General features: G+C 37.3%; 1 protein-coding gene across 2 annotated transcripts in view; it reads left to right on the top strand.

Annotated features, from left to right (window-relative positions):
* Window positions 1-15,346, top strand: part of S6KL (S6 Kinase Like) — a 148,131-nt gene that overhangs the window by 29,960 nt on the left and 102,825 nt on the right. The window lies entirely within an intron of this gene.

Below are 15,346 nucleotides of genomic sequence, written 5' to 3'. Positions count from 1 at the left end.
GTGTGGTTTCGTGTCTCAGTGTCTCAAGAAAGAAAACGAATCCTAAGTGAAAATGATAGCAGCGCGCAAAATTGTATTTTTCTTGTGCTAGATGAATTTTATTGTATATTCGGTGAAGTTTGTGTTGTTTCTTCAAGTGTGTGGATATTTTTAATAATCTGGATGCTATTTCAAATATCTGTTTTTGTGTCACTCATCGCGCTGTCTTATTCCGAGCATTAACTAGCTAACTGCTCATTGTTTCTGTTATAGTAGTAAGCATTTCGTCATATTTTGACTATATATTGTTTCTGGGTGATGATAGAATATATAAGAACATCGTTTTCAACAAAGATTTTCAACTTGAACTTTGTTTTCTAGCAGGTCTACAAATTATCCCATGCCCTGTATTTTATTCATAGTTTCCTGCGCAAGAGATGAAATTTGTACAATATTTTCACATAACTCACGTTCTATGGATAATTATTTATTTAATGTTAACGTTCGAATGGGAATCAAAAGCGGCAAGGATTTACAAATTACAATAAGGCGCTTCGTCAGTCTGTTATAGAGCGCCATTTAGTTTGAATTTTTCAATATGCATATGTTTACATTATTATAAATTTAAATTTAGATCAATATGAAAATTTACAAGATTCTCTGATACAGTTTGATTTCATAAATGTAATGTTGTTCATTAATGTGATTAAATAATTTTCTCCCTGTATTTTCTAATTTTTTTATTTTATATTTTATATTTTATTTTACATTTTGTTATTTATTTTATTTTATATTTATTTTATATTTTATTATATATTTTATTTTACATTTTATTATATATTTTATTTTACATTTTATTATATTTTATTTTTAAAATTGAATATCAAGATACCCAGTTACGGCCAGAACACTAAACTAATTTTTCGTAAAAACTGCGTTTCATGAAATACGTAGAATCAACGAAAAGATCTGGTCGTCCTGTCATCAGATTCCGGCGGGAGTAGTCAAAGTTTCGATCCGAGAGCATCAATAACTTCTTATTTCGTCGAGGAACAAGATTCAATATCATAGTGAAATAAGTGTCAATTGACATCAATAGAAACATTAAAAATTACGAAAGTAATTAATAGTTATTCTGACTCGCTGTAATTGCAAGTTTAAATTGAATGTGTAATCTTGAGCCTGATACTACTGGCTTTATACCCGTCTTCGTATGCCAAGGATGATTGATTTTCAGCTTTGCCGAGATGTATGGAGCTCAAATATATCAAATATATGTGGAAGCGACGACTTCTTCCCACGAGGGAAGGAATTTCAGTGTTTTTATTTTTTCAGCATAACTAACGGAAAATAACCACTTAGTAGTTAATAATATAGCCGAGTCAATCGTGTAACGGCGTGTGACCTAATTTCATCTATGAATCAATTAGGCGACTTAAGAAAGAAATGAAATAATATGAGATCAAATGAGCAAGGAATAGGAAAGTAGTGTTACATTTACATTACGGAGTACTTTAAACAGGTGTATGAGACAATATTTAGACTAAACGTTTAACGTGTAAAGTTTATTATTTGCAATTCGTTTAATAAAATAAAGTAGTCGGTTTTACATAAAATAATTAATGTGCTGTTTTAATGGCAGCATTAAAATATTGCATGTGTTAGGCATGTAAAATCAGAATACGTTGTATAATTAATTCTACCTACGCTCTACTAAATGAGAGCACTGAAGTCCGTGGTATTATTTCCTTTCCTTGAATTAAAATTTCAATTGTAATTTTATCGTATTCACAAAATTAGAATAAGATTCAGTAAGAAATTTGGGCACGCCGTCGTTGATACATGTTCATTATGTTGATGGATTTTTTATCCTGAAAGTTTATCCCATGCCACTGTCGCTCATCACGAAGCACATTCTTTGTCCTCAATATGATTGCATTTGGTTACAAATACTTACTTTCATATCGTTGCTATCACCATCATACTCGGTTTATATGCCGTGCTAAATGTTAATTTTTCGGTCAAAATTTTCGTAGTTACCGAATATCGTAAACCCAGCCCCTAAATATGGATTTTCTCTCCTTTTAGTTTTACTTCCCCTCATATCTTGATTTTCAGATATGGACCTTTGTACAAAGCTATATTTGTTTGGTTAATAATTTTGAATTATTCAGTTATTTTTTCCATCTGTCAAGTTGATCGAATTTTCGAGGTTTTCTGTAAAATAATTAATGCATATTTTCTATGTATTAACCCAATTTTTGACCCAACCTCCACATACGTGGAGGTTGGGTCAAAAATGATAAGATAAGATTTTAAAAAAATATTTACCCTTTAAACACTCGTGTTTTCATTTTACAAGGTAATACATCTCGGTGGGCTTAAGCCCGCCGCGTTGTATTTTACACCCAGTATGCATTAGCATGACCACCCCCTTGCGATGCCCTTGTCATCGGTCATGTCTATTTTATTCAGAGTTTTCAAAACGGTACAACCTGCATGGATTAAGTAGTACATCCGGCACTGGCGTTCTGTGGATAAGGGTAGTATTATTAGGATATTTAATGTTTGAATTTCATTAAATTTAATTGTGCAAGCATGTTGTTTTGGAGGTATATCCTCTGAATTCCATACTAGAAATCGAATTTTCCCCGTGCACTGGAGGTTGAAATCATATTATTCCGTTTACACAATCCATATAACACAATCACATCGGATCATACACGACCGAGACGGAATTCCATACCTCCACTTTAAGCACTCTCTCGTTGGTGCTACCCACTAAGCTGTCCGCGTGTTGACAGCGCTTAGCTGAAACTCTTAAAAACGATTTTGTTTTTGGGTAGTTGAGTTTCGTGTCCCTTTAAGGACTCTGTCACGGCAGACGGTGAATTCCTAAGCTCGGTGGTGTACCCGCTGCGCTGGCCATAAGCGAGAGTGTCGGGAGTGAACTTGTGTTAGACTTGAGTAGGGATGGGATCTTCGCAACTTCGGCTAGCTTCTGCTCGGTGAGCGGAACGACTGCCTCCCTTCAGAAGGCTCTTTCCCACAGCTAAGAGTTAAAGGGGGAGAGGCGGTAGATGTGTTTAGATAAAGGGCGGAGAGTAGTGCAGTCGAACGAGGGGGCCTTCTCTGTGAATTATCCTTTAGCTGTTGCTATCGCATACTTCTGTGTATGTTTCCTCGTCAAAGTAAGAGCAAGGGGACTTGTCTTAATATTTTCGATTGCACTCACAGATCTTTCATTCGCCTTGTTCTTCCTTTCCACTCTTCTTCCTCACGCACTACTTGTAGCATGTACATTTTTAACACACAGCACCATCTCGCATTATTTGAACTGCATATTTCATCCATGATCTTCCTCAGGAGGCCTTCCCAGTGTATTTAAATTTAGATTATCAATATTTGAACTTCCCTCCATTTATTCCTCACAAGTTCCTTCATAATATATTCGCATCTCTACTCGAAATTCACTTTGCTTTTAGCACCGTATTGTTGTTTCCAATCCTCGCCTCTTTGTCGTTAATACTATTTCCAACATAAATGAGGACATTTATGATTCTTCATTATTTTCCTAATTGCCTGTCCTAGAAATAAATGTGATATGTATTTGAATTTAATCCTGAATTTCACATTAATAATTATTTATTTTCTGGGAAAAATTATTTCATCTCATAATTATGTATTTTAGGTGTTCCAACTGCTAATTTAATACCTTACCGTAAAACATAAGTAATCCATCTAAAACAGCCAAATCCGATGCGGCATTTAGACCTTGTGCTGCCGGGTTTCTGTCTTACTTGTTTTGTCATCGCTCATTATCAGAAAGGTTGTGTCAGCTACGGTCCGTATTATCATATTAGTGTCAGGTTGATAATACTGATAAATTGTTTGATGAGCCTTGGTCTCCATTTGATTCTTCAGCTGGCAGAATTTTGAAGGCGATCTGTTTCTTACGTTTGTGTTATTTCTGATCACGTTAACTGCTGCTCACTACCAGTGGAATACGAAGATTTTCTTCTAGAGTAGGAGAACAACCTCGAGGGTTTCTTTTTACTCTTAAAATTAGGGCAAAAATTTAGATGGCTTAAGATATTGATTGCTGTCAGTAATGAACTTTGATTATTCAATATCAATCATTTCTTTTTAAGTAAATCGAATTTATGCTCAATCGTTAATCATTTCTTCGTAATAAGTAGTTGGAGTGGTATGTCTCCTCGACTTACCCTTGATTCAGTTAAAACCGTTTAACCTATTTTAGTGAAAATTTTCTAATCTTTAAACTTAATCGTTTTATTCTCACAGTGACCTTTAAAGAACGATTCAAGTGAACGAAATGTGGAATTAATTTATTTAAAGTCGCATTCAATGCACTTCAATTGAAGGAGATAGTACGCATACTGACAAGAACGCTTGGATCTGGGGTCCGTTTCTCAAAGCTACAACTTGATTCACAAGCACTTGTTCGAGATAATCGGAAGCCCTCTTAAATTTCACGTCCGGAGATTCTGATTTTAATAAATATTACAGTACTTTTTACTTGCTGCATTACACAGTTTGCAAATTTTGAAGTTTTATAAAAAATTAAGAGAGTTTTCTGAGTGCTTGTAAATAGATTTGTAACATTGAGGAACGGTCGCCTGGTGCTCCTTTGGGAAGTTCAATAATATTCCACATAGTTGGCAGTTCTTGCGCCTTTTCCTGACCATTTAATGATTTTGAGACCATTTTGACGTGCGCTCCAATAAGTTAATGTTTATTCAATGGTACAATGTTCAGTACCTATATAGTCATTTGCCTAATTCCACCATACCGATTCATACTTGTGCATATCATATTAGAACCATTCATAACGTTAAAACAAACAAAGTGTGTGTGAAATAACACAGCATTAAATATATTTCGTCGCTGCTCCCTTCGTAACGCATTCGAGTAGGTCAATAGTCATTCTCCTGGGTGGTTTTAAAATTAAATAGGTTTCGAATGGTAAGCTAAATATTCCATATATCCCATATTTGTGATATGTCTTTGTATTAATTTAACATACTCTCTTTGTACCGTTGTTTAGGCTAAAGAATGAGTAATAGAGATTGCTAAGGCATTAAAAACTGTTTTCAGAGCCTTCGCAAATGGTGCCCTACATAGGGTCTGTAATATTTACTCAAAATAGAAAATTATAGGCTTTTTTATAAAATATTTTTTTTACATTATGATTTTGTTGCCAAACACGAATAATTTTGACCATAATTGTCATCATCTGATGTTGGGGTCAGTTTGTAGCAGAATGTGTCGTAAAAAAATATATTGATTTCTTGCATTCAGTTCAGTAAGGTCCAACCTCCTGACCTGTACCGATATATTTTTTTTCCATGCAAGGTTTCCCTATATTCCCTGCCTTTCGCCCTTGTAGCGGCTCTTGGAGTATCGTGCAAATATAGATGCTGTTATAAGCCTTGGTGATTTTTTAGCCTTATGTATGATATCGGAAGTTACTCAGATTGATACCTTGGGTACTGAAGTTACCTTATCTACTCTTTTGAAACCCGCAAAATACCCTTTTCGGTCTATAAAATATTATATATAATCTTGTTTTTTGCTAACCGTAATGATTTATTCATCCCGTATGGAACGAAATATAGATTAGCTTATCAGATTGCCTTCCATCAACTTTTACGACGAGAGCTCTCAGCTTTGATTTTATGTACATGCAGGTTTTGTAAGGTACCGCTCGTATGATGGGCGTCAAACAATGGAGCCTCAGGATGTATTTCGTTCTCGATTCGACTAACTGCCTTTCGAATAATTCGTTCCCTGTTAAGTCACTTGACCTTATTATTATACATGGTCCAGTGTTAGCTCAGATTCCTCACGAACTAGGAAATAATAATAATTTTTCTTTTGCGCAAAAGGTGTTTGGAATGGTGTTAACAGTGTGTATTGCCTAAATACCGGATTATTGGAATACGTGGGACCTATTCAATTTCGCCGCCATGCAGCGGCCGTGAATATGAAAGACTCGGAATGATGTAACGATTGGTGTGTCGCTTTGTTTCGCCTTCGTGCTTCCTGGTCGCGCTCGACATCGCCAGTAATCTCCCTCCCCCATCCGGAGTTCTCTTCCCCCCTTCTCTGCCCCCTCCTCACCGCTCACTTTGATTATCCTCGGCCTGTCCCACGCTCCCTCAACCATCGTGCGTCGTCTCCGTTCCGATGCCCTCCCGTCTTCCAGTGGATTTGCCCCGGTAGCGAGAGGGGAATTCGCAGCTTTTACTCTTGACTGAGCGCTTTGCCGCGGGATGACTACGGCGCGCCGTGATTATTTATTGCACGTTGTCACGATGCGGAGAACGTTGGTCGGAGAGAAGTCTGATGGATAATGAGTGTTAGTTAAATATCTCGCATGGATACATGTAAAAGTCAATTATGTTTTCAATGAACATTTTTCGTTAAATGTCCCGCATGGTGGCGCGTAAGAATCGAGTTGCTAAATATTGGAGAATTCTTGCATATCAAGGATGCCCCTTTTACGGTCGTTTCCATTAAGGAACTGGATTAAACTTTTTTTTGGTGGTGAGAATTAAAGAAATTTCTCGTCTAACTTTTTTCATTTTCTTTATTTATGGCCTGTGCAAATTAATGTAGCTTCAGTAACGGGACCAGTGATGTGAATCGAAATTTCCTGGAAAAAACATAAATATGAAAGTAAAAGTGAATATTATTCAAAGTAATTGAAAATATGGAATGATAGCACCTCTTTCCCAGCGTGTTATCAAACACTCATGCTTAATTTTCCATGGCGTATCTGATACAGTTTTGGCTGACTCATTAAGGTCAAGAGTAGGTATTTTATGCCTTTACGTGGAAGTTCGTCAATCTTAATGGCTTAAATTCGTGTGCGAAAATAAGTTTGCATGTGTCCTTTACTTCTTGGTAACTTAAACTGACTATCCAAAGCACTCTCAACATGGAACGATTATCTCCTTTCATATCCAGTATTTGTCTTTCTTCATCGCTGCACTAATGATTTGATAAGACTTTAACATCACGCATCAATTTTCACGTATTTATACACATAGTTTTTTGAAAGCGTGGACTAAAATAAGAAAGCATATTCTGATTACACCCCGAGGTCTCTGGCATCTCAGAGCGTCTTGAAAATGTCTTCTCGTTTTCAAAAAATGGGAAACTCAATAGCTCTCTAATAAGATAAAATTATGAAGAGTATCCTGCGATTTTCATTCAAAATGCTCTTGGCAGACTAGTTAATCGACGAGAAAGAAAGCTCACGTTTTGCCTCCGGCGTCACGAATCATCTAATTTTCGGACCTCAGAGGCGCATGCAACAGTTAGTGTCAGGTGAAGGTTGAAAAATTTCCGTTCCCTCAAAATGTGCTACATTTAAATAGCCATTTAAGTTGCTGAGGCCGGATGTCATCGATCATGCAACCTATAGTGCAATTCTGGGTAGATCATTGCTCTTCGTCGGCCTTTTCATTCTTCGGCAACAGAAAAAATTGGACAGTCACGGTGATTTACGATTTCCATTTTGTATTAGTTTTTTTTGACCTGATACCAGTGCATACAGTTTAATGGCAACGATTTGATTTTAGGCTATAGGGCATTCTCAGCTTAATGAGTTTTCCCTCGACCAAAATCAATATCCGAGCAATTTAGTCTGTTCATCCTTAAGGAAGAGATCTTTAGCCTTGGCCTTAGAACGTATTAATGTTCGCTAACGATATAATCTTTCCTAAATTCTGTTAAATTTCGGTTATAAGTTTCGCGAAGACATTGGCGAGGAAAAAGGTTCGTTGTAATGTTCAAAATGAAAATTTGAATTTTAAGAGGAAGTATTTCCCTAGTCCGTTTTTCTTCAGTTTAAAATATTACAGAAAATTATTCTCGGTTGAGTCATAAGAATTATACTTATTAGTTTTCTTTGGATGTCCTATTTGCACATACTGGTTAATTTTGTATTTATTCGCTATCATTCTCGTTCATAAGAAAAAAGTTATATTTGAATCAGATTCGAGGTGAAATTATGCTGATCGATCGAACCTCAGACATGCAATCCTGACTTCTTGGAAAATCGTCGAGGATTTTCGTGGATCAGAGGTATCCTTACGGGACTTAAATTGCCGTGATTTTGTAAACGGTCGATTTTCTGTAACGCTAAATAAATCTATTGATCATTAAAAATGATCACGCTCTTAAAAATTGGTTCTTCTGGGTTTAAGTTGAAACTTATTAATGCACGACAACAGTCAAGAATTTTTTTTATACAAGGAAACGATTTTGGTTTTTCATCTCTTTAAGTGAGAGCCTCTTAAATTTTATTATTTTCCGACATATACTTGTGCTTCTGAAGAAATCTATTGTCAAAACGGAATCAGGGCAGGTAATATTTGAAATACATTACCACGTTAACATCTGTCGTCTTGGAATTGAAAGTTTTTCCGTTTAGTTGAAGGTTCACAGCAATGAATAAATGCGTGATTAATTATGTGACGAGGACTGAAACGGTGTTTCTCTTTGCGGAAGAGGAGTTTTCCCAACAGATATTTACACATATAGAACTTAAGAAAAGAACCATTTTTAAAAAATCTTGTACGAATTGTGTAAAAAATAGATTAGCTTTAATCTTTTTTAACTATATCGTATCGACTAAATATTACCAAGCAGGAGAGCCGTCATGGAAGATAGCGCGACAACGATGGTGCTTGAAGTACTTCATTAACACTAACTTGACATTTCGACTCGTACTCATAATTGTCACCTACTTACTAGTTGTATAAAGAAGTTCACTTTTATTTGTTAGTTTCATCAATATTTTTTGTGGCCATTGAAATTGGCATTTACGAAGAACCAAAATCGTGTGCGCTGCTTAACTCATTTGTGAAGCTACCACTGTAGTTTGATATGATAAGGGAGAGTAGTAGCGCTCACTTCGCTTCAAGCCCTCCGGCTTGTGAAATTCACACGTCCGGTGTAGAAGGGCCAGTTCTTTTCTATGTGCCAATTGCAGTTTTCCAGGAAGACCTGGACCGCAGAAAAATACGTAGCTTGACTAAAGATAGTGGTGTTCAGGGGCATCACCCGGACTGTTAAACTTGATACCTCTCAATGCGTAACCGATTGCTCTAGCCGTTAAGCTACCCACCATTTATTGTAAAATTAATTTAATAAAATTTAAAAATATTTAAAAACTTTCCGAACGTACGAGGCATTTTCATTTTCCTCTCTCTGTATTTTTGGCGGAGATAAATGTTTACTTATACGAATATTTTTGTATTTATTTATTTTGTAATGTGTTTATGAAGAATAAAAACGAACGCAACCCCCGTTGTCCTAATATTTTGGTCTTATTCCTGGCAGTTTCCGGTGTGAAGCTCCAATTTTACATCACCTTCCCGTAATAATTTACATTGCCTGACTTCTGCGTATTTTTTACGGCCTGCGAAAGTTTTTGTTAAAGTTCAAATTGATAATAGGACGAGAAAGCCGGTATATAGAGCATATGACAGCTGCCCTGCCTGTTGGTCAGTAAAATGGTTATAACTATTCAAGTAGGCAGAGTTATACCATAAAGTTAAACAGATGTCTCCTATGCACGCAAGATCCTGTAGCAAGAGACGAAAACTTCTGCCTATGTTATCTCAATTTCCTGACTGCCGCCCTTTAATCGCATGATGGGCTCCTAAAGCCATCCCTCCAGATTGACTTTGAAGTGACTACTTGCAAGAGCGGGGAGATTGGTTACCAGGTGCCTGCTCAGGTTTGACCGGTGTTCCAAGTTCCATAAACCAAAGGTAGATCCCTCGGGGGACGCCGTATACCTCTTCTCCTGTCTTAAACCTTCAGTCAAATCCATGAACTGGCCTCGGGAAGTATTTTTTAAGAACGGGATGTTGACGTATTTTATTCCTGTGTTAAGGCACAAAAAACTGCTGGTTAAATTCTCACTTCGCAATTGCACGATCAATGATGAGGGTTTAGTTATCCTTTCGGCGTTTTAGAAAGGACTCGATGGAGGATTGAGATTACAATATATGTAGATGAGCCCAAGAGAGAGTATTTTTTCTTAATTTGTTTTTCACTGGTAGTTGAAACTATTATGCCAATGATAACCAGGGATTATTAATTTAATAGTACTTTTGCTAATAATTGAAAGTCGTGTTATTTATAGTTTCTCTTGTCCCCACGGGTAGTCTTTAAGATTGTCACCAACGAATGAGATAAAACATCAGCCATTATTATTTTTTAAAGTAAGGACAGCCCCTTGATGGGGATCCATCTAAGGTTTGTCTGCTTAAAAAATCCTGATCCCTATTCCCAATCTCGGCACATGCTATCGAACGGCTTAGATCTGGCCGCAAAAATTTGACTTTGGCTAGTGGCCAAAGTGGTTGTGCATATTTCGCAATAGTTAATTATGGTGGAACTTGTGAAAGGCGAAGTCATGTAACGGCAAAAACCTGCCAAACCCCGTAATCTAGAAAGCGTACCTTACAATGATACATCTTTTCTTGTGAATGACTATCCGTTAGGTAGACGAGGGCAGAGAACATTTTCTCTCGTAAGTTTGATAAGTACAATTTGGATTTGTGAAAGGCGGAAAGAAGAGTCACTTTCGCGCAATTAACGAATTGTTGTATCGCCTTAAAGGCAAAATTCCAGTGGAAAACCAGTTTCTTTAAAACGCGTTTCTGGCTCTGTTTTATATTTTGTTTGATGCCCATTCCCTTTGTACATCGGATAGCTTTCCTCTTTTGTTATTACTGTTTAGTTATCAAATATACCGCTTAAGAGAAACCTGTGAAAAACGAGAATAGTGGCTTATCCAGCCAGCCAGTAAACTTCATCGCTAATATACAGGGTGTTTCTAAATGAATATTGGGGTTTTAAGGCTTGGTACGTAAACTGTAGTATGCAGGCTTTAGAGCTTGTGCAACGGCAAACGATATGGACGTAGTTGTAAGCGTCCCCCAAAAACTCTCTACACAGATGTCATTGGGATTGTTAATGAACGACTAACCTTCGTAACTGATTTCTCGGGGCTACGCGTTGAAAACTCACTTACTAGTTCAACACGTTCTTCAGTCAGTCTTTGCCGTCCCTTGCTCTTTCCTTTGCAAAGACAACCGGTGTCTTCAAACAGATGATACCATCTAAGAATGTTATTATCACTTAGAGGCTTACTATGGAACCTAGTACGGAACAAAATGTGACGTATCGGTGAAAGCCGCATAATTAAATATATTCATGAAATTATTAACTTTTTATCATTATAGGAAAGTATTATTTGAATTTGTCCTATCCTCTTTGAAGCGTTTTCAACACAATTCATTGTGTGGAAACTCTTAGAACCCTTCTTCCTTTCGCTACTTCTCATAGGATCCTTCATTGTTGATTTCCTTGTCCCATGAAATACTCATTATTTTCTGTATTACCATATTTCTGTTCTTTCTGCAGCTGAAAATATTTTCTTAGTTGTAAGTGTTATATCACCGACGATTCTTGAAATGTCGGCCACACTCGTGATCAACTGCGAAATGAAAAATTTCCTGTCTGCGTGCATTTCACTTGGGTAAAATACGGTACAACATCCAAATGAAAGAAGTTACGATACTAATTTTGCAATTGATCCCAGAATTAATTCCTTCCGCAATTAATCCCGGGATCCTTCGATGGCCACCCAGGGTCCTGCTCATGAGTGAAGTTCTGCCCGAATGCGAGTGTATCAACGGGAATACGGAAGGAAGATTATTATGGAGGATTATTATTGGCCACAAAATCGAAATTCGGATAAACACGTTGATAGAGCTGCAAAAGAGAAATATTTGAGCCAGGGAATACACTGTGAACTCTTTGAAAGGTATAATTAGAGGGTGGTCCCATTAGTACCCGGCCTGGCCTAGAGATGGCGGTAGTTGTTTGAAAAATATCTCTGTATTAGATAGTATGCATTCTACAGAGCATACTAGTATGCTTCAAGTTTGAAGACGCTAAGTAGTTAAGTATTTGTTTGGCAGCCATCAATGGTAAACGTTTTTAGTAATTTTTTTGAAAATGGAGAACATTGGTCGTCGTTATGTGATACAATACTTTTATTTGAAAGGCATCAGCCCAGCCAATATAAAAGCTGAACTTGATTCTGCTCTGGGTGAGTCTGCTCCTTCGTTTACAACAGCGCAATATTGGGTAGCAGAGTTTAAACGAGGCCGCTCGAGCTCTCAAGACGAGCATCGCATTGGTCGACCAAATGAGGTGACCACTCCAGAAACGGCGAAGAAAATCCACTAAGTGATACTGGATGATCGTCGACTGAAATTGCGCGAGCTAACAGACAGTAGGAATTTCAAGAAGATTGGTACATCGCATAAAAATGGAAAACTTGTGCGAAAAGCTGTGTGGAAGCTGGGTGCCGCATTTGCTCACACTTGAGCAAAACCAGTGTCGTGAAGATGTTTCAATTGAGTGTTCAGCAAAGTTCCACAGCAACAAAGCATAATTTTTGCGCCTTTTCATAACCATGGATGGAACATGGGTCCATTACTTCACACCCGAGACAAAAGAACAATCAAAACAAGAGGTTGAAAGGGAGAACCGCCTCCAAAGAAGGCGAAGACCGTTTCATCTGCAGGCAAGGTCATGGCGTCGGTTTTTTTTTTTGATGCGCGTGAGATTATTTTCATTGACTATCTTGAAAAAGGGAAAATATCCACGGCGAGTATTATGTTAACTTACTGCAACGTTTGACCGAAGAAATCAAGCAAAAGCGGCTGCATTTGGCTAAGAAGGAAGAGTTGTTTCATCAAGACAATGCACCAGCTTACAAATCCGTTATTACAATGGCCAAAAGTCATGAATTAAAGTTTTAATTGCTACCTCATGCACCCTATTCGACAGATTTAGCCCCCTCAGATTATGTTCAGTTCGCTAACTTGAAAAAATGGCTCGGTGGTCAAAGATTATCCAATGGCGAAGAAGAGATGTCGGCAGTTAATAGCTATTTTGAGGAGCAAAACAGTTCTTATTAAAGAAAAGGGTATCGAACTTTTTGAACATCGCTGGGAAAAGTGTATTGAACTGAATAGAGATTATGTTGAAAATTAAATAATTATTTTTCCAAAATTTATGTGTTTTCTTTTTTGGGTCGGGTACTTCTGGGACCACCCACGTATAAGGGCCCATCACGAAAAGAGATTAAGATTTCAGCTCAGTAATAGACCACTACTATTTTCGTTTCGCCGCTTAGAATCGATGTTATACTTACCTAAAAATATTCAAACTAACTGGTGATGCTCCCTCCCTCTGGATAATGAATTTGCTAAAATTAAGTATCCTTAAAAAGAAAATAATTCCCTATTTCATCATGTATGAAAATAATTATATGAATCGTCATCAGTATTTAAATCATAATATTGGTTTACTGTAGCCCTTTATCCTTCTCTGTTCGTTTTTTATGCCCTCTATCTCAAATATCTTTTCTGTGTTACATCCTTCTTAATTTGTCCTATGTACAATTTGACCTTGTACTTCTCTTTTTTTTCCTCGCGGGATCTTTCCTTCAATGTTCCCTTCCATTATGTTTCCATTCAATACATATCGTGTCTTAAGGCGTGTCCAATTTGTCTAGATCTCTACCGTAAAGTTCTCTAAATTGCCCTTTCCTCTTCTGCTCTTTTGTATGCGTACTTCCGCATTCCTCAATTTCGTCTGTCGATTTAATCTTCGGCATCCTCCTCCAGAACCATATATTAAAGGCTTCTATTCTTTGCGGGTCCACTGTTCCTTGGCCTTCTTGTACTTTCGTATGACGTGGTTCCGAAACTTTTTGTAAAGGCTTTCCTCAGTTTCATTTCTTGGATTATTGTATGTTCTTCTTCAGTCTGTGAGTTGATATGTTTTCCCTTTATATGCCTATCCAGGAATCCCTTCCCTGTAAGTTATTCTTGTTGAAATGATTCTTAGGTGGAGTACGATACAATTACAGCATTGATAAATGGCATTTACGAGGGAGAAATTCGGCTGGAAGACTTCATCAGATCGCACTGATCTATGTACTATTTTAATAAAGGGAAATACAGTCATATGTGAGAACTACAGAGCCTTAAGTTTGATTTCGCTCGTTGCTAAAGGATCACCAATGAGAGGATGGAGAGCAGGACAAATACTTAGGGAATGATCAATTGATCAATTTGGGTTCAGGAAGGGGAGAGGCATCCGGCGGCAGTATTGAGATCACTAATGGAGAGGAGCTTAGTAGTCATTTTCGTACCCTACAAGCCACCGCTATGGTGTGTGGCAGGGGGTAAATAGACACCAGGCCAATTTTGACCCGAAAATGACCCGACCGCAGTCTGACACTTTTATTCTAATCCTTTATCTTTCGTGGAAAAATTAACATATTAAATCTATCTGTTTCAAACTTTATCTCTCTAACTTTAATGACATGATTTCTCCTACCATAGTACGATGGGGTAATAATACATTTTCAACATCAATGCTAAAGAGATGTCCTTCCAATTTGTGCAAAAGATTTAATCTGTAATATATCCTTTGCTCCATGAGTGATTCCCAGCCTAGCTACTCTGATATTTTTGATTCGCTCCGAAGTTTATCGAAACAACGTTTTACAAATCTAGCTCACCTTCGCTGCTCGTGATCCAATTCGACAATTAATCCAATTTCGTGAGTATCCCATATTTTGCAGCATATTCTAAATGAAGCCTAACCAACGATAGATAACTTTTCTCTTTGACTTTTTCATTACATTTACCCACCACTCTTCTAATCAATCCGAATGTTTTGCTAGGTTGTCCACTTATTCCCCTTATTTGTTTCACTCAGGATAGGTCGCGAGTGAGAGTAATGCATAAGTATTTAATCGAGTCTACACTTTCCATTTCGGTGTTCCCGAGGCCGTAGGCGTTCAAAAGGGAATTGCTCTTTTTCCAAAAATTCAACGCAACGCACTATTTTAAGTTTAATTCTTATTGCCAAGTGCCACACCAGCGTTGAATAGCATTAAGGTCATCTGACAGCGCTGCTGTGTCCTCAGGATTACGAATATCATGGAAAACCACTGCATCGTCGGCAAATTAAAGTATCTGACTAGTTAATACGGTGTCAATGTCGTTAAAGTAAAGTAGGAATAAAAGTACTTCGATAACGCTCCCATGGGGAACACCTGAAATATCTTTTACTACATTTGAGCTAACTCCATCCATGACCGTTCTTTGTACTCGAACAGTCAAAAAGTCGTTAATCCAACCCAGGACATTTTTATCTATGCTATATGCTTTTTGTTTGTGAGTAGTTTAGTATGAAGTACTTTGTCGAAGGCTTTCTTAAAATCTAGTAC

Source organism: Hetaerina americana, unplaced genomic scaffold, assembly GCF_022747635.1.
Source record: "Hetaerina americana unplaced genomic scaffold, ioHetAmer1.1.p SCAF_4, whole genome shotgun sequence".
Classification (NCBI taxonomy): domain Eukaryota; kingdom Metazoa; phylum Arthropoda; class Insecta; order Odonata; family Calopterygidae; genus Hetaerina; species Hetaerina americana.
The sequence above is the reverse complement of the archived record's forward strand: the minus strand, read 5'-3'. Positions and strand labels throughout refer to the sequence as shown.